At 40.8% G+C, this 21,450-nt stretch overlaps 1 long non-coding RNA gene and 1 other non-coding gene across 2 annotated transcripts in view; one reads left to right on the plus strand and one right to left on the minus strand.

Moving 5' to 3' along the window:
• Nucleotides 1-6,634: 6,634 nt before the first annotated feature.
• Nucleotides 6,635-21,450, minus strand: part of LOC128572302 (uncharacterized) — a 34,428-nt gene continuing 19,612 nt past the window's right edge. The window contains exons 2-3 of the long non-coding RNA XR_008376166.1: nucleotides 8,863-8,981; nucleotides 6,635-8,403 (exon numbers count right to left, since the gene is read on the minus strand). This is a non-coding gene — a long non-coding RNA (uncharacterized LOC128572302). The remainder of the gene's footprint in view (nucleotides 8,404-8,862; nucleotides 8,982-21,450) is intronic.
• Nucleotides 11,362-11,467, plus strand: LOC128573194 (U6 spliceosomal RNA). Its single transcript, XR_008376357.1, has one exon. It is a non-coding gene; the product is annotated as a U6 spliceosomal RNA (small nuclear RNA).

A 21,450-nucleotide genomic window follows, 5' to 3' on the forward strand; every position in this document is an offset into this window, starting at 1 on the left:
TTTACTTATTTGCTAATTGCCAGAACTGCTTTATGTGTTGCCAGATCTGCTTAATGTGACCTTTATGTTACCTATCTGCTAATCCGCTAAATTGCAAGGTTTGCTTCTGTAAAAGGAGTCATTGTGACCCAGCACTCGCTTTTTGCTTTTGCCAATTTTCTTTTTGCTTCTAATTTGTTAACTTTCACCCCACATGTCCGTCCCTTTGCCAACTTTCAGACTAAAAAAACCCCAATTTCAGACCCCTCAATGCTCTCTCCCACTTAGTCTGCTTCAGACTTTGCTGAGACAGCCCCGTGTTTTTGAACTTCTAATTTGAGTCGGTGGTCCTTATCTCACCCCATAACAGATGTATTCGATTGCTGCAAGTACTTTAGTGGGCGAGAGAAAGGACCACACGGCCAATTTAAAAGTGTCCGAAGGGAGTCTTTATTAGCCGGCTGGCAGCTGTCTCCGCAAGTCTCAGAGAGATCAGGGAAGAGCAGCACCGACTAGTTGGTGGGTCTGGGTTTTTATAAAGTAAGGGCATGGAGTAGGGGCTGGTTGAGCTGATGCAAGCAAGTTGCCGGATTTTACAACCGGCCTTCACAGAAACAGTAGCAGAATTTGCAGGTGCAGTTAGATAAGTAAACAGTTTTTGCAACAGAAGGTCTGTAAGTTTTTGTCCTGTTTCCCCATTCTTCCCTCCTCTCCCTGCCCCCAGTCTAAGGGAGTGATGTCGTCATTTCAGGGCCCAATATGAATTCAGTCTTATGCTGGTTCCCCATCCCTCCCTCCTCGCTCATCCCTGGTCTAAAGGGGGTGGAGGGCCGCTCTAAAGGTTGTGGCACAGGCTACAGCTGCCATCTCAGTATTTTCTTCAGTTTCTGTGGCTATGTTTTTGTTTTTGTTGTTGTGTTGTTGTTTTGAGGCAGAGTCTTACTATGTGCCCTGGGTAGGGTGCTGTGGCGTCACAGCTCACAGCAACCTCAAACTCTTGGGCCTAAGTGATTCTCCTGCCTCAGCCTCCCAAGCAGCTGGGACTACAGGCACCTGCCACAATGCTCAACTATTTTTTAGTTGCAGCCTCTTTGTTATTTGGCGGGCCCGGGCTGAATTCGAACCCGTAGCTCAGGTGTATGTGGCTGGCGTTTTTATTCTCTCAACTGTGAATGTTGCTTTCAAAGGGCAGGCAAATTTATTTTTATGAAGGGCAGTTTACTGAATTTTTTTATGAACAGTGATTTTGTAGTCAGATCTAAAATATTTTCTTAATCTGAGGTCATCAAGATGTTCTGTTTTCTTCTAGAAGTCGCGTAGTTTAGTTTTAAAAGTAGGCCTAGGAACCATTCTGAGACACAGGAGCCACAGCTCTGGTCACGCGAGGGGGTCCACAGAGCGCGTAGGGGGTGGGCGCAGACACCTCCACTTAGCCCCACCCACCCCCAACAGAGCCAGGAGGTGGTTTCGTGGCGGCCCCACCGTGACCCATCACCCACCTCATCTTAGACATGGACCACTTTCTTTCTTTCTTTTTTTTTTTTTTTTTTGTTTGGGCGGGGCTGGGTTTGAACCCGCCACCTCCGGCATATGGGACCGGCGCCCTACTCTTTGAGCCACAGGCGCCGCCCGACCTGGGCCACTTTCTTCTCGGTGAGGAGTCCGTGGCTGCCTCCTGCGAGAGTTGTCCTGGGCAGGCGTGGGGGCCGCGGTGCGAAGGGTAGATCGAGTCGTGGGCAGCAGCGAGGTCCGTTAACGGAAGCCGCAGCGGGGCCGGGTCTGGTCTGGGACCCTTGTCTCCCGCTCGATCTGCTCCAGGCCGAGCGTGGCCCGCACACTCTCTTACGGTGGGGCCCGCCGCGCGTGGGGCTGGAGGCCCAGGAGCGGTCCGCAGGGCAGCCGGGCGGGAGTGTTGCTCCGGGTCCTGGCCGCGGAGCCCTGCGCGGCATGACGTCAACCCTCCTGGGCATCACCTACCAGCTCCACCTTGCTTGGTGCCCGGCCTCGGAGCAAAATCGGCCCCCAACGGCAAAATGCTGCCCGCCTGTACCTGGCCAATACCCTCCGGGGTCCCTGCCCACCTCCGCGGGCACTGCTGTGGGCGCCCCACTGCTGTGGGCATCCTTGCATGGCGGTGCCTTTCAGCCTGCAGGTTTTGCCCCCCTGCGTTTTCTGGGTACAGTGATTGAGTTTAGAATGTTAGAACAACCTTGCATTTCCCGTGAAATTTAGTTATGTTATTCCTATTGTTTGAATTAATTTGCCAAATTTTGTTTAGAATTTTTGCGTCAAAAATCAACAGGGTTCAGTTTAAGGTATTCCTTTCCTGTAATGCCTCTTTCTGGTTTTGTTATGAGAAGAATACTACACTTATTAAATGACTTGGTAAGTATATCTTCAAGTTTTTGAGTTTGCATAGAATTGGTATTTTAGATTGGTATTTTAGAAATCAAATTCATAGATTGGTGAAATTCAATATTACAGCGATTTGAGATTGGATCTTTATTTTGTGGAAAGGTTTTTAACTATAATTTCAAACTTCTTTCACAGATATAAGGGTACTGAGCCTATGTACTGCTTCTTAAGTGGGCTTTCAGCATCTTTCAAGGAATTTATCTTGGTTGTCAAATTTGTTGGCATAAAGTTATTCCTAATATGTTCTAATTATTCTCTAATACCTGTAGAATGTGTAGCGATGTAATTTCTCATTTGTATTCTGTGTCTATGTGCAAATTTGACTGATGATTCTGACTAGAGATTTATCAAGATTATTGTATTTTCCCCAAACCAGCTTTTGATTTTGTAGATTCTCCCACCCATTTTTTGATTTCTACTCTGATCTTTATTTACAGTTTCCTTTCTGCGGATTTGTTTTTCATTTGTTCTTTTTCTAGTGTCTTCAGGTAAAAACAGAGAATATTCCCAAGACCAAGGTTACCTAGATACCTTCTCCTGTTACCATAAAGGTTTAAATCTAGGTCTAAAAAGTTGAATTTACAAAAGCAGAGAGTAGAATGATGATTACTAGAGGCTGTATTGGGGGTTGGATGGGAGTTGTTGGTCACAGGTACAAAGTTTCAGGTAGACAATAGGAATAGGTTTTGAAGTCTGTTGCACAGTGGGGTGAATATAGTTAATAATAATGTGTATTTTAAAATAAGTAAACTTCACATCTCACAACAAAAATAGTAGGTAACAGAGGTGATGGATATGTTATTGAGTTTGATATAATTATTCCATGTCATATACATATACCAAAACATCACCCTGTACCCCAGAAGGAATAGTTTTCATTGTAGGTAATTTTTACCCCTCCTCTCACCTTAAGTGAGAAGGGGTAAAGAGAGGAGGTAATGAGAAGAAGGTAAATCTGCAAGATGGGAAATATTTACACCTGTTCTCTTTAACATTTTTCAGAGCACATGCCCTATGCTGGTTGTAGGAGGTGCCTATGTTCAGGTTCCCCATTCCCCACCCTCACCAAATGCATCCCCCTTTCCATAGGATTTCTCAGTTCCTTCTGTTGAAGTAGCATCTGCTTCTATTGATTCTTGACTCCGAGTCAGGCCACGTGACACTCACGAGGGCTCAGGAGAGACTTGAGGTTGTCTATACTAATGTTATGTGCATGTTCCTGGGCTCAGGCTAGAAGGTGAGTTGTGAGCAGAATCATCCCAGATGGGGTCATCCTAGACCAGCCAGAAACAACTTTCTTGGACAGGTGAGTGACCTGAGTGAGATGGGAGCACTGCTAAGTTGGAACAGGGTCCTGCAGACCTGTGAGCTCCAGTGGTGGTGTTACAGGCAAAAGGAGCTATGTGGTTGTCACAAAGCATTATTGTAGTGGGAGAGAACAATTGGGGAAAGCTGCCCATAACGTCTAATGATCATTTGTCAGTAAAACTTCTACGTTGAAATAGTTATAGCAAATTAGATGTCAGTTGAGTCAGCATATTTCTAGAGTTTCTGTATTTGTTTTTCAAAATAGCTTTGATACGCAATTCACCTATTTGAATTGTACAGTTCAATGATTTTTGGTGTAAAATCGTGCATTTAGTGCAACCCATGTCAGAACATTTTTATTACTCCAAAAAAATTTCACCCCACTCAGACATAATCCTCCAACCTTCTAAACACTCCAGCCCTTGGCAACCACTGATGTACTTTCTGTCTCTATAGATTTGTCCTTTCTAGACATTTCATAAAAATGAACTCAGGTGATCTTTCATCTCTTACGACCAGTTACTTTCACTTAGTATATCGTCCGGGGTCATTTGTGTTGCAATTTATATCGTTATTTCATTTATTTTTTTTCCCCAGTCAACAATTTAGTAATTAAAATTTATCTAAATTAATATCAGTGTGTGTGTGTGTATTAAAGCCACAACTTTTGTATCTGTAAGGCTATTTTTAAGTTTTATATAGTGATAAAATGTGGATAACATTTACTGTTCTGAACCTTTTTCAGATGTAAATTTAGTGACATAAAGTATATTTACATTGTTGCACAACCCTCACTGCTATACATTTCCAGAATTTGTTCATCATCCCAAACACTCTGTATCCATTAAATAATAACTCCCCAACTGGGCGGCGCCTGTGGCTCAGTGAGTAGGGCGCCGGCCCCATATGCCGAGGGTGGCAGGTTCAAACCCAGCCCCGGCCAAACTGCAACAACAACAACAAAAATAGCTGGGTGCTGTCTACCAAGGGCTATAAAGTGAGACTCTGTCTCTACAAAAAAAAAAATAAAATAAAAAAAATAACTCCCCAACCTTTCTTTCTCTGAGGCTCTGGTCACCACTTTTCTACTTTCTGTTTATATAAATTTCCTTATCCTGTAATATATATATTATAATCATAATATTCCACTTAAAGTATCTTTAATATTTAATATTTTAATATTTAGTAATATTTATTGTTTCACTTAGCATGAAGTTTTCAAGGTTCGTCCATGTTGTAGCACATATCAGAATGTCCTTTTTTTCTAAGGCTGACTAATATTACATTTTATGGATCTACCACGTTTTTATCTACTCTTGTGTTGATGAACATTTGGGTTGTTCCACCTTTCTGCTATTGTGAACAATGATGTTATGAACATTTGTGTTCAAGTTTTTTATATAGATGTATATTTTCATTTCTTTTGTGAAACAAGGAGAAATATTATACATGTATATTGGCCTTTGTCCGTGGTTTCTGACTTGGAGCTCCTAAATCCCTCAGAATTTTTTAGGTGTTAGGAGCTGTTTTTTTTCCTAACGGGAAGACTTTTTTTTTGAGATCCTAGATGGGGGTTGGTCACCAGAAAGACAAGCTGTGGTTAGAAGCTTGAAACTTTCAGCCCCCTCTCTTCCCTACCATTCTCTGGAGAGGCGGAAGGGACTGGAAATAGAGTTAATGATCAATCATGCCTACATGACAAAATTTCCATAGAAATCCCTAAACTGTGGGGTTTGTAGAGCTTCCCAGTTAGTGAACACATTCATGTGCTGGAAGGGTCACACAACCTGACTCCACAGGAACAGAAGCACCTGTGCTCAGGAATTCGCCTATGTATCTACAGGTGGCTGGTCATCTGTTCCCTGTATCATATCCTTTATTGATAAAATGAACCAGTAAATATAAGTATTTCCCTAAATTCTGTGTGTCGTCCCTGTGGAGTATTGAACTATAGGAGGGGGTCATAGGAGCCCTGACTTCTAGATAGTAGGTCAGAAACACAAGTCACAACCTGGGGCTTGCAGTTGTTGTTTCAAGTGAGCAATAGTCTTGTGGAACTGAGCCCTCAACCTGTGGAGTCTCCACTAAGTCAAGTTAGTGTCAGAATTGAGTTAAATTGTAGGATGCCCAGTCACTGTCCATTAGATAATTGGTTGATGGTGAGTTAAAACCCCCCATATTTTGGTTGTGGAAGTGTACTATGTTGAGTGGTGAGTACAAGAGTTTAAAAAAATTGGTTGGAGTGGTGCCTGTGGCTCAAATGAGTAGGGCGCCAGCCCCATGTACTGGAGGTGGCAGGTTCAAACCTGGCCTCAGCCAAAAACTGCAAAAAAAAAAAAAAAAATTGTTTTGTTTTTGCATACATACCTCAGAGTAAAAATGCTGGATCATATAATAACTTTACATGTAATCATTCTCAAATGATTAAGGAAACTGCCACATTTTGTTCCAAAGTCGCTACACCATTTTTATTCCCACTAGCAGTTTATGAGGGCTCCATTTTCTCCACATCATTAATATATTTTTTTTATTATAGCCATCATTGGTGAGTTTTAGGGTTTTAAAATTCTGTAGAATTGGAGCATGCATTCTTCCAAAGTAAGTTTCAAATGCAAATTTAATAAAAATGATAGCATTTTGTCAACAGTAAGCACCTTAAGATAAATTTCATTTATAGGGCGGCACCTGTGGCTCAAAGGGGTAGGGCGCCAGTCCCATATGCCGGAGGTGGCAGGTTCAAGCCCAGCCCTGGCCGAAAACCACACACAAAAATAAATAAATAAATAAATAAATTTCATTTATAAGCACTATTTCATATTATAGAACTTTAAGCCCTCCCACCAAAAAGTGGAAAATAAAATTTTTATAAATATAATTTAATTTCTGTCTTGGTTATGGATGCTGTAACAAATTACTATACACTGGGTAATTTATAAACGATAGAAATTTATTTTTTACAGTTCTAGAGGTTGAGGAGCCCAAGATCACATGCTGGTTTATAGAAAGCAGTCTTCTTGCTGTGTCCTCGTGTTGCAGAAGGGACAAGGCAGGTGTCTTTAGTAAAGGCGCTAATCCCATTCATGAGGGCTTCAGCCATAACACCTAATCCCAAAGGCCCACCTCCTAATGTCATCACAATAAGGGTGAGGGCTTCAACATACAAATTTGGCAGAGGGAGGGGACACAAACACGTAGTCCATCATAATATCCAAATACTAAGAAGAAGAAAAACACAGGAATTATTTTCCAACGTACATTTTCTTTGAAGAATAGGCTTTTTGCTTTATTATTACAGCATGCCAAATATTGTGTTATATTCAGTGTATGTGAATAACTTGGTATCTCTCGGGGGTGGGGAACTTGTGGCCTTGGGACCAGCCTTCTGGTTAAATCCAAATTTTACAACATAAATCCTTTTAATAAAGGACCTAGATAGATTTCACATTGTGTCTAAAGCCAATTCTACTTTCGACAAAATGTTTAAAATATGATTTGTATCTGGAATGGAATGCCGAAGATGATTTTAATTGTCTCATATAATAATAAAACAAAGACTTCACGCTCACCAAATTTTCTTGTTTGAGAAGGACACTACTTAAGCAGTTTAAATATAGTCTTCTGAAAAAATTTCTTAGCTTTTCACCATTTCGCTTAATAATTTCAAAAGCTAAACTTGTAAATTTTTTTTTTTTTTTTTTTTTTTTTTGTAGAGACAGGGTCTCACTTTATGGCCCTCGGTAGAGTGCCGGGGCCTCACACAGCTCACAGCAACCTCCAACTCCTGGTCTGAAGCGATTCTCTTGCCTCAGCCTCCCGAGTAGCTGGGACTACAGGCGCCCGCCACAACACCCGGCTATTTTTGGTTGCAGTTTGGCCGGGGCCGGGTTTGAACCTGTCACCCTCGGTATATGGGGCGGGCGCCTTACTGACTGAGCCACAGGCGCCGCCCTAAACTTGTAAAATTTTTAACTTCCTTTCAGTTTCTACTTCAATTAGTACCAGATTGGCATTTTATTTTTAAACTAAATGCTTCATTTAGTTAATGATGTCTCTAAATTCAAATGTATTTGGTGTTTTTACTTTTGGTATTAAAAGGAGTACAGCTTATATTCTGCATGTATAAAATTCTATTTAAAAAACGTACACCCCTGGCTTCACGCCTGTAGCACAGTAGTTATGGCACCACCACATACACCAAGGCTGGCAGGTTTAAACCTGACTAGAGCCAGCTAAACAACAATGACAACTGCAAACACAACAACAACAACAACAACAACAACAACAAAGGCCGAGTGTTGTTGCAGGCCTGTAGTCCCAGCTACGTGGGAGGCCGAGGCAACAGAATCACTTAAACCCAAGAGTTTGAAGTTCCTGTGAGCTGTGATGCCACTGCACTCTACCAAGGGCAACATAGTGAGAGTCTGTCTCAAAAAATAAAAAAAATTAAAAAATAAATAAATAAACTTACCCCTTCAGATGTGATTCTTCAGATTCTTTTTATGTCTAGATTAGATTTCGATGTCCTTCCTTCCTTCTTCCCCCAGAGAAGTGAAGAAAAATTCACAGTGTCATCTTTTATGCCTTCTGTAAAATTAGAATTGTTTTCCCTAGAAAGTCATGTAGTTGTTTCAGCGAATGCATCAGTTTTATTGTTGTGATTGAAGGAACTTCTGTGCCTCCTTTTTCTCCTCCTGGATGTGCCTTAGCAGTTGGGAAGAGCAGTAGGTCATGTTAATGGAAATGCATCTCCAAGAGTGGTATTGAGGATATAGCAGTGTGTCACTGGGTGGAATGCTGGCCTGCTGCTTCTCCGATTGTGTTCACACCAGAATGCCAGGAAAAGTGATTATGGAATCATGTGAAATATTTTCCATTAAGCACTTTTGGATATATCATTTTTTTTTTGTTTTGTTTTGTTTTTGTGTTTTTTTTTTTTTTGGTAGAGGCAGAGTCTCACTTTATGGCCCTCGGTAGAGTGCCGTGGCCTCACACAGCTCACAGCAACCTCCAACTCCTGGGCTTAAGCGATTCTCTTGCCTCAGCCTCCTGAGTAGCTGGGACTACAGGCGCCCGCCACAACGCCCGGCTATTTTTTGGTTGCAGTTCAGCTGGGGCCGGGTTTGAACCCACCACCCTTGGTATATGGGGCCAGCGCCTTACCGACTGAGCCACAGGAGCCGCCCATATCATTGTTGTTTTATACTTCTAGTTCTTAGTTGTAGATTATCCTTTGTCTTAGATACTAGTGTTGGTCACAGAAAGTCCTGGTTTGAAGCAGGCTAAATTGAGAGAAATAGGAAGTTAATTATTTGCATAAGTGAGATTTATACAGTCAGATGCATACCCTGTTGGTTGTTAAAATCCCAGCTTTCAAGGACTAATTATGGGGTACACAGTTCATCAAATATGACATTTGTTATCTCTTGAGTTCATCTTTCAATAATTGTTCAATTGTTCAATAATTGTTGGGAGCTTATAGGCAAAATTACTCTTAATAGAAATATTATTGTTTCACTCACAGTATTCTAATGTTGAGAGGCCAATATGCTCCCATTATGAGAGTAATGTTAAATGTATTCCCATATTTAAATAAAACATGTAGAAATAAGAATTTGTAGAAAGTGCTGAATGAAGAAGGAAAATAAATGGAGTTATATTTTAATGTGTGGAAAGACTTGAGAAAGGACTTCACTCTACCTGACCGGGTTGGTATTATCTAATATTGTATATTGTGTACCAATATTAGTACAATAATTTAATAATATAACTTCTTGTTGATATATTAGTTAAAAAATTATGAAGTGTTTAGTATGTCTTTTTACATAGAAATAGAAATAATTAAGTTTATCAAATAATAAAAACCAACAGAATGATACAGCCTTTCTGGAAGGAAGTATGGAGAAACCTCAAAGCACTCAAGCTAGATCTCCCATTTGATCCTGCAATCCCATTACTGGACATCTACCCAGAAGGAAAAAAATCCTTTTATCATAAGGACACTTGTACTAGACTGTTTATGGCAGCTCAATTTACAATCGCCAAAATGTGGAAACAGCCTAAATGCCCACCAACCCAGGAATGGATTAACAAGCTGTGGTATATGTATACCATGGAATACTATTCAGCTATTTAAAAAAAATGGAGACTTTACATCCTTCGTATTAACCTGGATGGAAGTGGAAGACATTATTCTTAGTAAAGCATCACAAGAATGGAGAAGCATGAATCCTATGTACTCAATTTTGATATGAGGGCAATTAATGACAATTAAGGTCATGCGGGGGGAGGAAAAGTAGAGAGAGGGAAGGAGGGAGAGGGGTGGGGCCTTGGTGTGTGCCACACCTTCTGAGGGCAAGACATAATTGCAAGAGGGACTTTACCTAACAAATGCAATCAGTGTAACCTGGCTTATTGTACCCTCAAAGAATCCCCAACAATAAAAAAAAAAAAAAGTTAAAAAAAAAGTTCACATAGCCTATGGTGGGAGTATTCAGATATGAAATGGCTTGAGCACATATCCTGGCTTTTCTTCCACTCCCTACTTTGTCTACAGAATAATAAACCAGCCAGATCTGCAAGCTGGCTAAGAAAACAAAACAAAAGAAAAAAACCAACAGAATGACTGAAACAGATGAGTCTGGTCCTGGGAATCTGAAGTCTCTGTAAATCTGGAGTGGTGCATACCAGCAGCAAAAGAGATCCTTGGGAAAACTGTGGACAACCAAGACATACTAGCTGGCTTGTTAAATATTCCATATCCCCTCTCCCCGAACTGCTTGTTGGCCAGACTGTGAATTATGCAAGGGCCTGTCCTCACCTGAGATCTTTGTGTAGACACATGGGATGAAGAAGTTGGATAATAACTTGGGTGACTACAGACACCCTGCCTGGGACATCAAGCAAGCTACAGGCACTCCTGCCCAGAAGCACTCCTCACCCACACAAAATGCTCCCAAGCAGGCAACTGCTGATGGCCTTTACAGATGTTTAAAGAGAAATCGAAAACCCAAAGAGGAGCCTACAGAAGAGGTCACCAAATATTTTAGGAAAAGCAGCAGCTGAAAGCTCAAGAAATAGTTAAACCCATTGACTAAAAAGAATAAATCTGAACAGAAGTAATTGTTAAAGTGGTCACTATCCTCAAAGACAAGAAGTGAATACTGTGTGCAACAGAAAGAATCAGGGAGGCCTGATGCAATGCCTCACACCTGTAATCCAAGCACTTTGGGAGGCTAAGGCAGGAGATCCCTTGAGTTTGACACCAGCTTAGGCAACATAGGGAGACCACGTCTCTACAAAAAATGAGGAAAATTAGCTGGATTTAGTGTCAAGCACCTGTTATCCCATCTACTTGGGGGGGGGGGCTGAGGCAAGAGGATCCCTTGAACCCTGAAGTTCAAGGTCCCAGTGAGCTGTGATCATACCACTACATTCGGCCAAGGTGATGGTGTAAGACCTCATTGCTATTAAAAAAGAATCAGTACAAACACTTCATTTATGGTATGATATACTCAGTAGATTGCTGAAAGAACAGAATTGATGCTGTTGATTTGAATTAATAAACAGGAAAATTCAGCTCAAGGATTTCTCAGAAGTGTATCACTTGTAGGCAGAGAGATAGAAAATGTGACAGAAAAGTGAAGATAAACTTGTATCCTTGTGCTCACTTAAGCAGCACGTATACTGAAATGGAAACAGTACAGAGAAGATTAGTATGGTCCCTGAGCAATGGTGACATACAAATGTGGAAGCATTCCGTATTTTTTATTTCAAATTTACAAGGGGAGTAGTTTTTTAAATGTTTGCATCAAAAAATAATGACAAGTATATGAGGGGATGGATATGTTAATGAATTTGACTTAATCATTCCACATTGTGTATATATATCAAAACATCACATTGTATCCAACACATACACAATACTTATCAATTAAAAACTAAATAAAAATTAAAAACAGATTAAACACAAATGAACACATGTCTTCTATGATTTGGGCACTGGGATTTAATTTCTAATTTGGGGTGGCACCTGCAGCTCAGTGGGTAGGGCACTGGCCACATACATCCAGGCCAGAGGGTTGGAATCTAGCCCAGGCCAGCCAAAACAACCATGACAACTACAGCCAAAAAATACCAGGCATTATGGCGGGTGCCTGTAGTACCAGCTACTTGGGAGTCGAGGGAAGACAATCGTTTAAGGCCAAGAGTTTGAGGTTGCTGTGAGCTGTGAAGCCATGACACTCTACCAAGGGAAACATGGTGAGACTGTCTCAAAAAAATAATTTCTAATTTGGGGGCTGTACTGTCTAAACCCTCTTAAAGCCAGGACTTCTGAAAGGCAATATTCCTGGAGGTGATGTGAAGAAAAAAACCTCTCCCAGAGAGAATGTCTGTGGGGGAAATTTCTGGTTTTGTCTTTGGCTCCAGTATGGACTTTGGACAAAAGCAAACAAACAAACCCTTTTCCCACTGAATTCTGAACCATAAAGTAGGAACGTTTGACTTTATATTCAGTACATGGTCCCAAATCCACAGGGTGAATATTTTAAGTAGTCTTTAGATGGGGGGCACCTGGCAGAACAGGTACAGCTAGTACTCTGAAGATTGATGCTTTTGAAATTCACTCATCTTTGCTCCCACACCCACTTCTAGGAAATGTGCTCATGATAAAAATAAAAAGAAAATGCACAAGGGAACAGACCACCCTGAAAGAGAATCAGTGGAAATAACAAACTACCAAATGAGATCACAATAAATGCAGATACCGAAGCCATATATAGAATATAAAGTTTGTTTTGTTATATTTAAAGCAATCATAGCATAGAAAAAATAAGAGGCTTATTCTATCAAAATAATCAGGCAGAATAGAAAAAGAACAGCATCTAGAAATGAAAATTCAATCACTGAAAGAATTCAGATTTTGAAACAGCAGATTAGACGCAGGTGAAAAGACCCTCAGCAAATTAGAAGACATCTGAAATAAATAGCCATCATGAACCTCAGAGAGACAAAGAGATGGAAACCGTGAGAGGGACAGCAGGATGAAGGGAGTGACAAGGTCCACGTGTCTGATCTGAGTTCTGAAAGGAAGAATACAGGGGAAGAGAATACTTGAAACTTATGGAAATGTCCAAAATTGAAAAAAGTCTGGAATCTTTAGATTCAGGAAGGAGAACGCTCAGATCCCTAGTAGCAAAAAGAGAAATAAATCTGCACCCACAGCAACAGTTGGAACTGTACAACAGTACTATCAAAGAGTGCATGTTGAAAGCAGCCTGAGATAGAAGTAACAACAATGGAATGCAGAGACTGGTGAACTCTCAAAGTTCTGAGAGGGATTTATTAACAACTAAGCAGCCAGGCGCTATGGAGGGCACCTGTAGTCCAGATACCTAGAAGACTGAGGCAGGAAGATCACTTGAGCTCGTTGCTGTACGTTAGGCTGAAGCCACTGCATTCTAGCCTGGGCAACAGTGTGTCTCCAAAAAACAAAACAAAACAAAAAATTAACAACCAGTAATTGTACTCTCATTTTCCCAGAATGATGTCATTCACAGAAAAATAAAATCTTTAAGAGCGTTTAATAACCAACAAACCTTCTTTTAAGAAATACTAATAGATTTATTGAGAAAGGAAAAGGAGAGGGTTGTTAGTCAGAATCTAGCAGCTGGTAAGCCAATGACACTTCTAAAAATCTACTCGTGTCTTTGAAACAATAATAAAGCTGTGAGTATAACAACATCTGGGTGTAGTTGATGGAATCAAAGAAAAGAAGACAAGATCTAAGTGAATAGTTGAAAATACATATAAAAGGGGGTGATCAGAGTTAAAGCATTCTTTAATCCTTACAGTATTTGGTGGAGGGAATTACAATTTGTTTAATTTTAGGCTTTGTTAGAGACAAAGGGTTCTTGCTCTTGCACAGGCCGGTCTTGAACCTGGGAGCTCAGGCAATCCACCTGCCTCAGTGCTAGGATTCGGTGCAATCCCAGAGTGCTAGAATTACAGGTGTGAGCCACCACATCTCGCCAAGACTTTAAGAAGTCCAAAGTGGGCTCAGTGCCTGCAGCATAGTGGTTACTGCACTAACCACATGCACGGAGGGTGGCAGGTTCGACAGGTTCAGGCCAGCTAAACAACAATGACAACTGCAACAACAACAAATAGCCGGGCATTGTGGTGGGCACCTGTAGTTCTAGCTACTTGGGAGGCTGAGGCAAGACAATCACTTAAGCCCAAGAGTTGGAGGTTGCTGTGAGCTGTGATGTCACAGCTCTCTACTGAGGTTGACATAGAGAGACTCTGTCTCAAAAAAAAAGAAGTCCAAAGTGTAGCACAGGGCCCAGAATAGGCTCAGCTCAGGCTCAGCCCAGGCCCCAGGACAGACTCAGCCCAGGCTCAGGGCACAGGACACAGCACTGGCTCAGAATAGGCTCAGCTTAGAATCTGTACAGGCTCAGGCTTAGCACAACCTCAGCACAGGGCTCAGGACAGACTCAATCAAGGATCAGCACAAGGCCCAGCTCAGGCTCAAAAAAAGCTCAACTCAGGGTTAACCTGGCCTAGTTTCCCCAGGAACCTGCTAATATTTTGCAAGCAATTGTCCCTACTTTCCCTCTTAGAGAAAAGAAAGAAGGCACCAGCCTTTTCTTGGCTGCAGCCCTCAAAGGGAGGAAGGCATAGGCCAGGAGGGGAGTGCTTCTGTCATGAAGGCCAAGGCCAGTGGGGCAAGCAGGGCCACTTTCCATCCCAAGCTTTAGCAGGCAGGGAGGGGTCTTTAGATAGAGTTATCTGTTCCCCACCTTGAGAGGCACAGGGGCTGATCTCTCTGCCTTTAACCCAGGATCAGCAGCATCACTCCTAAAACTTCCTGGCCTACACTGGAAGTGACAGGCTGCTTGGATCCCATATTCCTAGAGCCCAAGAGGAATTTCTCCCCTAAGCAGCCTCTGTAAATCTATCCCCCACTGCTGCACAAAGTGAAAGGTAAAGACAACAGAAAAAGTCAGAACTTGTGGAGATCATGGAATGCTTGACTGTGGGGACATGGGCTATTCTGGTTATTACACAGTGCTGGAGGGAGGGACGCCACAGCAAACCTCTGAGTACCCGAGGACACTTGAGCCTGTTTTGGAAATGTAACATCCACATGGCCATGGGTGTAATCATAATTACAGAAATGGTTATGAAGTACATCAGTCTGCATTTGGATGTGTTCTATTATGCCAATGGTCTGTGTAAGACAGGATACATAGCTGTGTTTATTGAAAATATTTCCCCTATGGGAATTTTTATAAAGTAAAAGTACATGAAACTGGCAATAATATTGTAGTGTTCAAAGAGGAATCACTCTTGGGGTTAACAACATCTATACAATAACTACTTTTTTTTGGTTAGCTTATATAGAAAAGATCTTTATCCTTTTGAGTATTAAGTTATCATATAATTGACACTCTCCACATTGTGTTCAGAGTGCCTGATATATCAAAATCAGTATGAGAAATGCTTTAAATGAAAATGTTTCAGAGTCCCATTTTTAATAGATCCTGAATGCCAGAGAACTGTTTATCTGCAGATTTAAAAATCACATTATTAGCAGAATGTCATGATGTGAAAAATACTAAAAACCAAAAGAGATGTTTTTGTTGTTTTCTGTTACATCATATTTTGTCATTCATTCTTCTTGATATATGTCAAATGTTAAGATGTTTATCAGATTTGCAATAGGTGACTTTTAATTTTAATTTCTTTTTTATTGTTAAATCATAGCTGTGTTCATTAGTGCAATCAAGGGGTATAATGTGCTGGTTTCATATACAATCTGAAATATTCTCATCAAACTGTTCAACGTAGCCTTCATGGCATTTTCTTAGTTACTGTATGTAGACATTTGTATTCTGCAATTAGTAAGTTTCGCCTATACCCATTCTAAGATGCACCGTAGGTGTGGCCGCACCCATTACCCTCCCTCAACCCTAACCTCCCCATTTCCCTCTTAGAGAAAAGAAAGAAGGCACCAGCCTTTTCTTGGCTGCAGCCCTCAAAGGGAGGAAGGCATAGGCCAGGAGGGGAGTGCTTCTGTCATGAAGGCCAAGGCCAGTGGGGCAAGCAGGGCCACTTTCCGTCCCAAGCTTTAGCAGGCAGGGAGGGGTCTTTAGATAGAGTTATCTGTTCCCCACCTTGAGAGGCACAGGGGCTGATCTCTCTGCCTTTAACCCAGGATCAGCAGCATCACTCCTAAAACTTCCTGGCCTACACTGGAAGTGACAGGCTGCTATTCCTTGAGCCTTTGCCCAGTCTTCTGCTATACTTGGGTTATAGCCTTCATGTGAAAGCTATAATTTAGCTTCATAGTAGGGCTGAGTACATTTGATACCTTTTCTTCCATTCCTGAGATACTTTGCTAAGAAGACTAGGTTCCAGCTCCATCCATGTAAACATAAAAGTACAGTCTCCATCTTTCTTTAAGGCTGCATAATATTCCATGATATACACATACCACAATTTGCTAGTCCATTCGTGGGTTGATGGGCACTTGGGCTTCTTCCATGACTTAGCAATTATGAATTGGGCTGCAATAAACATCTTTATTATTATATTGTGATTTTTGGTCTTCTGGGTATAAACCTAGTAAAGGAATTATAGGATCGAATGGCAGGTCTATTTTTAGGTCTCTAAGTATTCTCCAAACATCCTTCCAGAAGGAATGTATTAGTGTACATTCCCACCAGCACTGTAGAAGTATGCCCTTTTCTCCACATCCATGCCAACATCTCTGGTTTTGGGATTTTGTTATGTGGGCAACTCTTACTGGGGTTAGGTGATATCTCAAAGTAGTTTTGATTTGCATTTCTCTGATGATTAAGGATGATGAGCTTTTTTTCATGTGTCTGTAGATCGTGCATCTGTTTTCTTCAGAGAAGTTTCTCAAGTCCCTTGCCCACACTGAGATGGGATCACTTGTTCTTTTCTTGCTAATATGTCTGAGTTCTCTGTGGATTCTGGTTATTAGACCTTTATCGGATGTAGAACCTGCAAATATTTTCTCCCATTCTGAGGGCTGTCTGCTTGCTTTACTTACTATGTTCTTGGCTCTACAGAAGCTTTTTAGTTTGATCAGGTCCCAGTAGTGTATTTTTGATACTGCTTCAATTGCCTGGGGAGTCCTCCTCATAAAATATTCACCCAGGCCAATTCCTTCAAGAGTTTTCCCTGCACTTTCTTCAAGTATTTTTATAGTTTCATGTCTTAAGTTTAAATCTTTTATCCAGTGAGAGTCTATCTTAGTTAATGTTGAAAGGTGTGGTTTCAGTTTCAATCTTCTACAGGTTGCCTGCCAGTTCACCCAGCATCATTTGTTAAATAGGGAATCTTTTCCCCACTGAATGTTTTTCATTGGCTTGTCAAAGATCAAATAATGGTAAGTAGCTGGATTCATCCCTTGGTTCTCTATTCTGTTCCAGACATGTACTTCTCTGTTTTTGTGCCAGTACCATGCTGTTTTGATCACTATCGATTTATAGGACAGTCTCAGGTCTCGTAGCATAATTCCTCCTGCTATGTTTTTATTGCTGAGTAATGTTTTGGCTATTTGAGGTTTTTTTCTTATTCCATATAAAACAAAGTATTATTTTTTCAAGATCTTTAAAATATGACAATGAAGTTTTAATAGGAATTGCATTAAAATTATATATTGCTTTGGGTAGTAGACATTTTAACAATGTTGATACTTCCCAGCCATGAACATGGTATGTTTTTCCATCTGTTAACATCTTTGGCAATTTCTTTTCTTAAAGTTTCATAGTTCTCTTTGTAGAGATCTTTCACGTCCTTTGTTAGGTATACTCCCAAATATTTCATCTTCTTTGGCACTACTGTGAAAGAATAGAGTACTTGACTGATTTTTCGGCTTGGTTATTGTTGGTATATATAAAGGCTACACATTTATGGGTGTTGATTTTGTAGCCTGAGACATTGCTGTAGTCCTTGATCACTTCTAAAAGTTTTGTAGTAGAATCCCTAGTGTTTTCCAGATATACGATCATATCATCTGTGAAGAGTGAAAGTTTGATCTCTTCGGACCCTATGTGGATAACCTTGATCGCCTTTTCTTCCCTAACTGCAATGGCTAAAACTTCCATTACAATGTTAAAGAGCAATGAAGACAATGGGCAACCTTGCCTGGTTCCTGATCTAAGTGGAAATGATTTCAATTTAACTCCATTCAATACGATATTGGCTGTGGGTTTGCTGTAGATGGCCTCTATTAGTTTGAGAAATGTCCCTTCTATACCAATTTTCTTAAGTGTTGTGATCATGAAGGAATGCTGGATATTATCAAAAGCTTTATCTGCATCAATTGAGAGAATCATATGGTCTTTATTTTTTGTTTATTTATGTGCTAAATTACATTTATAGATTTACGTATATTGAACCAGCCTTGAGACCCTGGGATAAATCCCACTTGGTTATGGTGTATAATTTTTTTTGATGTGTTATTGGATTCTGTTTGTTAGGATCTTACTGAGTATTTTTGCATCAATATTCATTAGTGATATTGGTCTATAATTTTCTTTTCTTGTTGGGTCTTTCCCTAGTTTGGGGAACAAGGTGATGTTTGCTTTGTAGAATGTGTTGGGTAATATTCCTTCTTTTTCTATATTTCGGAAGAGGTTTAGTAATATAGGTACTAGTTCTTCTTTAAAGGTTTGGTAGAATTCTGATGTAAAGCCATCTGGTTCCGGGCTTTTCTTTTCAGGGATATTTTGTATACTTGATGCTATTTCAGAACTTGATATAGGCCTGTTCAACATTTCCACTTCATTCTGGCTAAGTCTTGGTAGGTGGCGTACTTCCAGGTATTGGTTGATTTCTTTCAGATTTTCCTATTTCTGAGAGTAGAGTTTCTTGTAGTATTCGTTGGGGATTGTTTGAATTTCTGAGAGGTCTGTTGTTATTTCATCATTACCATTTCTGATTGATGAAATTAGAGATTTTACTCTTTTTTTTTCCTGGTAGGTTGGCCAACGGTTTATCTATTTTATTGATCTTTTCAAAAAACCAACTTTTGGATTTATTGATCTGTTGTATAATTCTTTTGTTTTCAATTTCATTTAATTCTGCTCTGGTTTTGGTTATTTCTTTTCTTCTGCTGGGTTAGGGTTGGAGTGTTCTTCCTTCTCCAGTTGCTTGAGATGTCCCATTAAGTTATTAACTTCCTCTCTTTCCATTTTCTTGAGGAAGGCATGCAGTGCCTCTTAAATTTCCCTCTTATGAGTCTTTGCAGTATCTCAGAGGTTCTGATAATTCGTGTCTTCATTGTTGTTTTGTTCCAAAAATTTGGTGATTTCCTTCTTAATCTCATCTATAACACATCTATCCTTCAGCATAAGGTTGTTTAGCTTCCATGTTTTGTATGGGTATGCAGGTTCCTATTGTTATTGTGTTCAACTTTTATTCCATGATGGTTTGAGAAGACGCAAGGATTAATTTATATTTTTGTAAATTTGCTGAGGTTAGATTTGTGGCCCAGGATGTGCTCGATTTTGGAGTATGTTCCGTGGGCTGATGAGAAGAATGTGTGTTCAGTTTTGTTGGGATGAAATGTTCTGTAGATGTCTGTTAAGTCCAGATGTTGAATGGTTAAGTTTAAATCTAAAATTTCTTTGCTTAGCTTCTTTTTGGAGGAGCTATCCAGGACTGCTAAAGTGGTGTTAAAATTTCCAACTACTATGGAACTGGAGGAAATCAAGTTGCTCATGTCTTTTAGAGTTTCTCTTATAAATTGTGGTGTGTTCTGGTTCGTGCATAAATATTAAAAATTGAAATCTCATCACATTGAGTATTACCTTTAACAAATACGAAGTGTCCATCCTTATCCTTCCTTTTTTGGTTGGTTTAAAGCCTATTGCGTCTGCGAATAGGATTGCAACGCCTGCTTTTTTCTGCATTCCATTTGCCTATAGATGACCATCCCTTCACCATGAGTCTGTATTTGTCTTTTAATGTAAGATGCAATTCTTGTATGCAGCAGATATATGGTTTGAGTTTTCGTATCTAGTCAACCAACCTGTGCCTCTTTAGAGGACAATTTAAACCATTCATATTAATTGAGAATATTGATAAGCCTTTCGAGAGTCCGGTGGACATTTTAAATCCTTTTGCAACTGTGGAATTTGGAATTTGATCAAAATTTTCTGGGTGGATTTACTTTTGTGGTGGAGGATTACGCTAGTCTTTATGAAGCATAGGTCTGAGAATATCCTGGAGAGCTGGTTTAATTATGGCAAATTTCTTCAACATGTGAATGTCATTGAAGTATTTAATTTCTGCATCATAAATGAAACTCAGTTAAGCTGGTTACAGGATCCTGGGTTGAAAGTTATTTTGTTTTAGGAGATTAAAAGTTGATGACCATCCTCTTCTAGCTTGAAAGTTTTCAGCAGAGAGATCTGCAGTTATTCTAATATTCTTCCCCTTGGAGGTGATTGTTTTCTTTCATCTGGCTGCTTTCAGAATTTTCTCCTTCATATTAACTTTAGTGAAATTGATTATGATGTGTCTGGGGGATGTCTTATTTAGATTGAGTCATGCTGGAGTTCTGAAACTGTCTGCTATCTGAATTTCGGAATCTCTTGGCATGTCTAGAAAGTTCTCCTTCATAATCTCATGGAGAAGAGACTCTGCCTTGTGAAGCCACTTCGTCGCTTTCGGGGATCCCTGTAAGACGAATATTAGTTTTCTTCGAATTATCCCAGAGCTCTGTGAGAGAGTGATCTGTTTTTGCCCTCCATTTCTCTTCCTCTTTGGGAGTTTGGGAGTCTTCAAAAGCTTTGTCTTCAATGTCAGAAGTCCTTTCTTCTGCTTGATCCATTCTGTTACTGAGGGAGTCTGTGTTTCTCAGATCTTTGAGGGCTGTGACTTCTTGTCTCAGTGTGTCAAAATTTTTGGTCATTTGGTCTTTGAATTCGTTGAATTCTTGAGGTATATTTTGGGTTACTGCTTGGAATTCTATTTCAATTTTATTTGCTATCCAGATTCTGAATTCAATTTCTCACATCTTAGCTATTTGTTTGTGCATAGGATCTTGTGCTTTGTCTGTCCCATTGATCCTTGGGGGAGTTGATCTACTCTGATTATTCATATTGCCAGAGTGTTTCTGTTGATTTCCCCTCATGATTGTTTTTCACATTGTCTCTGGCCATCCTCAGAGTTGGGGAGGTGTCTCTCCAAGATTAGACCCCAGCGGGATCACTCTATTGTTGCTAGATCTTTGTTGTGACCCTGTGTAGTTCCTCTGGGGCTGCCCCAGCCAGAGAGTTCTGGCTGTGGAAGCAGTTCCGGAGTGTGACACACCCGAATCCAGCAACAGGGCAGGAGGTGGCACGCATGGTTCTGGGAGTGCCTGGCACCCAGTGACTTTGGCACAGAGAGCCCAAGGCTCCAGCAGTCCCTGGGCAAGAGAAGGGCTCTGCGCAGAGGCATGGAAGGCTCCAGAGGGCAACGCGGCTACCAGAGTCCCTGGCCAGACAAGCGGGCCAATGTGGTGGCAGTGTGGGTACCGGAGGGAGGACGTGGGTTGCGCGGCTCCCTCCTTTTCTGGTCAGGGCATGTGGAGGCCCGATGAGAGCAGGTCGTAGGTCCTGGGTTGCAGCTCAGCTCTTATGGAGGTCCAGGTGATGCCAAGCCCAGGAGTTTGAGGTTGCTATGAGCTGTGATGCCACAGCACTCTTCCCAGGGCAACAGCTT

Source organism: Nycticebus coucang, chromosome 20, assembly GCF_027406575.1.
Source record: "Nycticebus coucang isolate mNycCou1 chromosome 20, mNycCou1.pri, whole genome shotgun sequence".
Classification (NCBI taxonomy): Eukaryota; Metazoa; Chordata; class Mammalia; order Primates; family Lorisidae; genus Nycticebus; species Nycticebus coucang.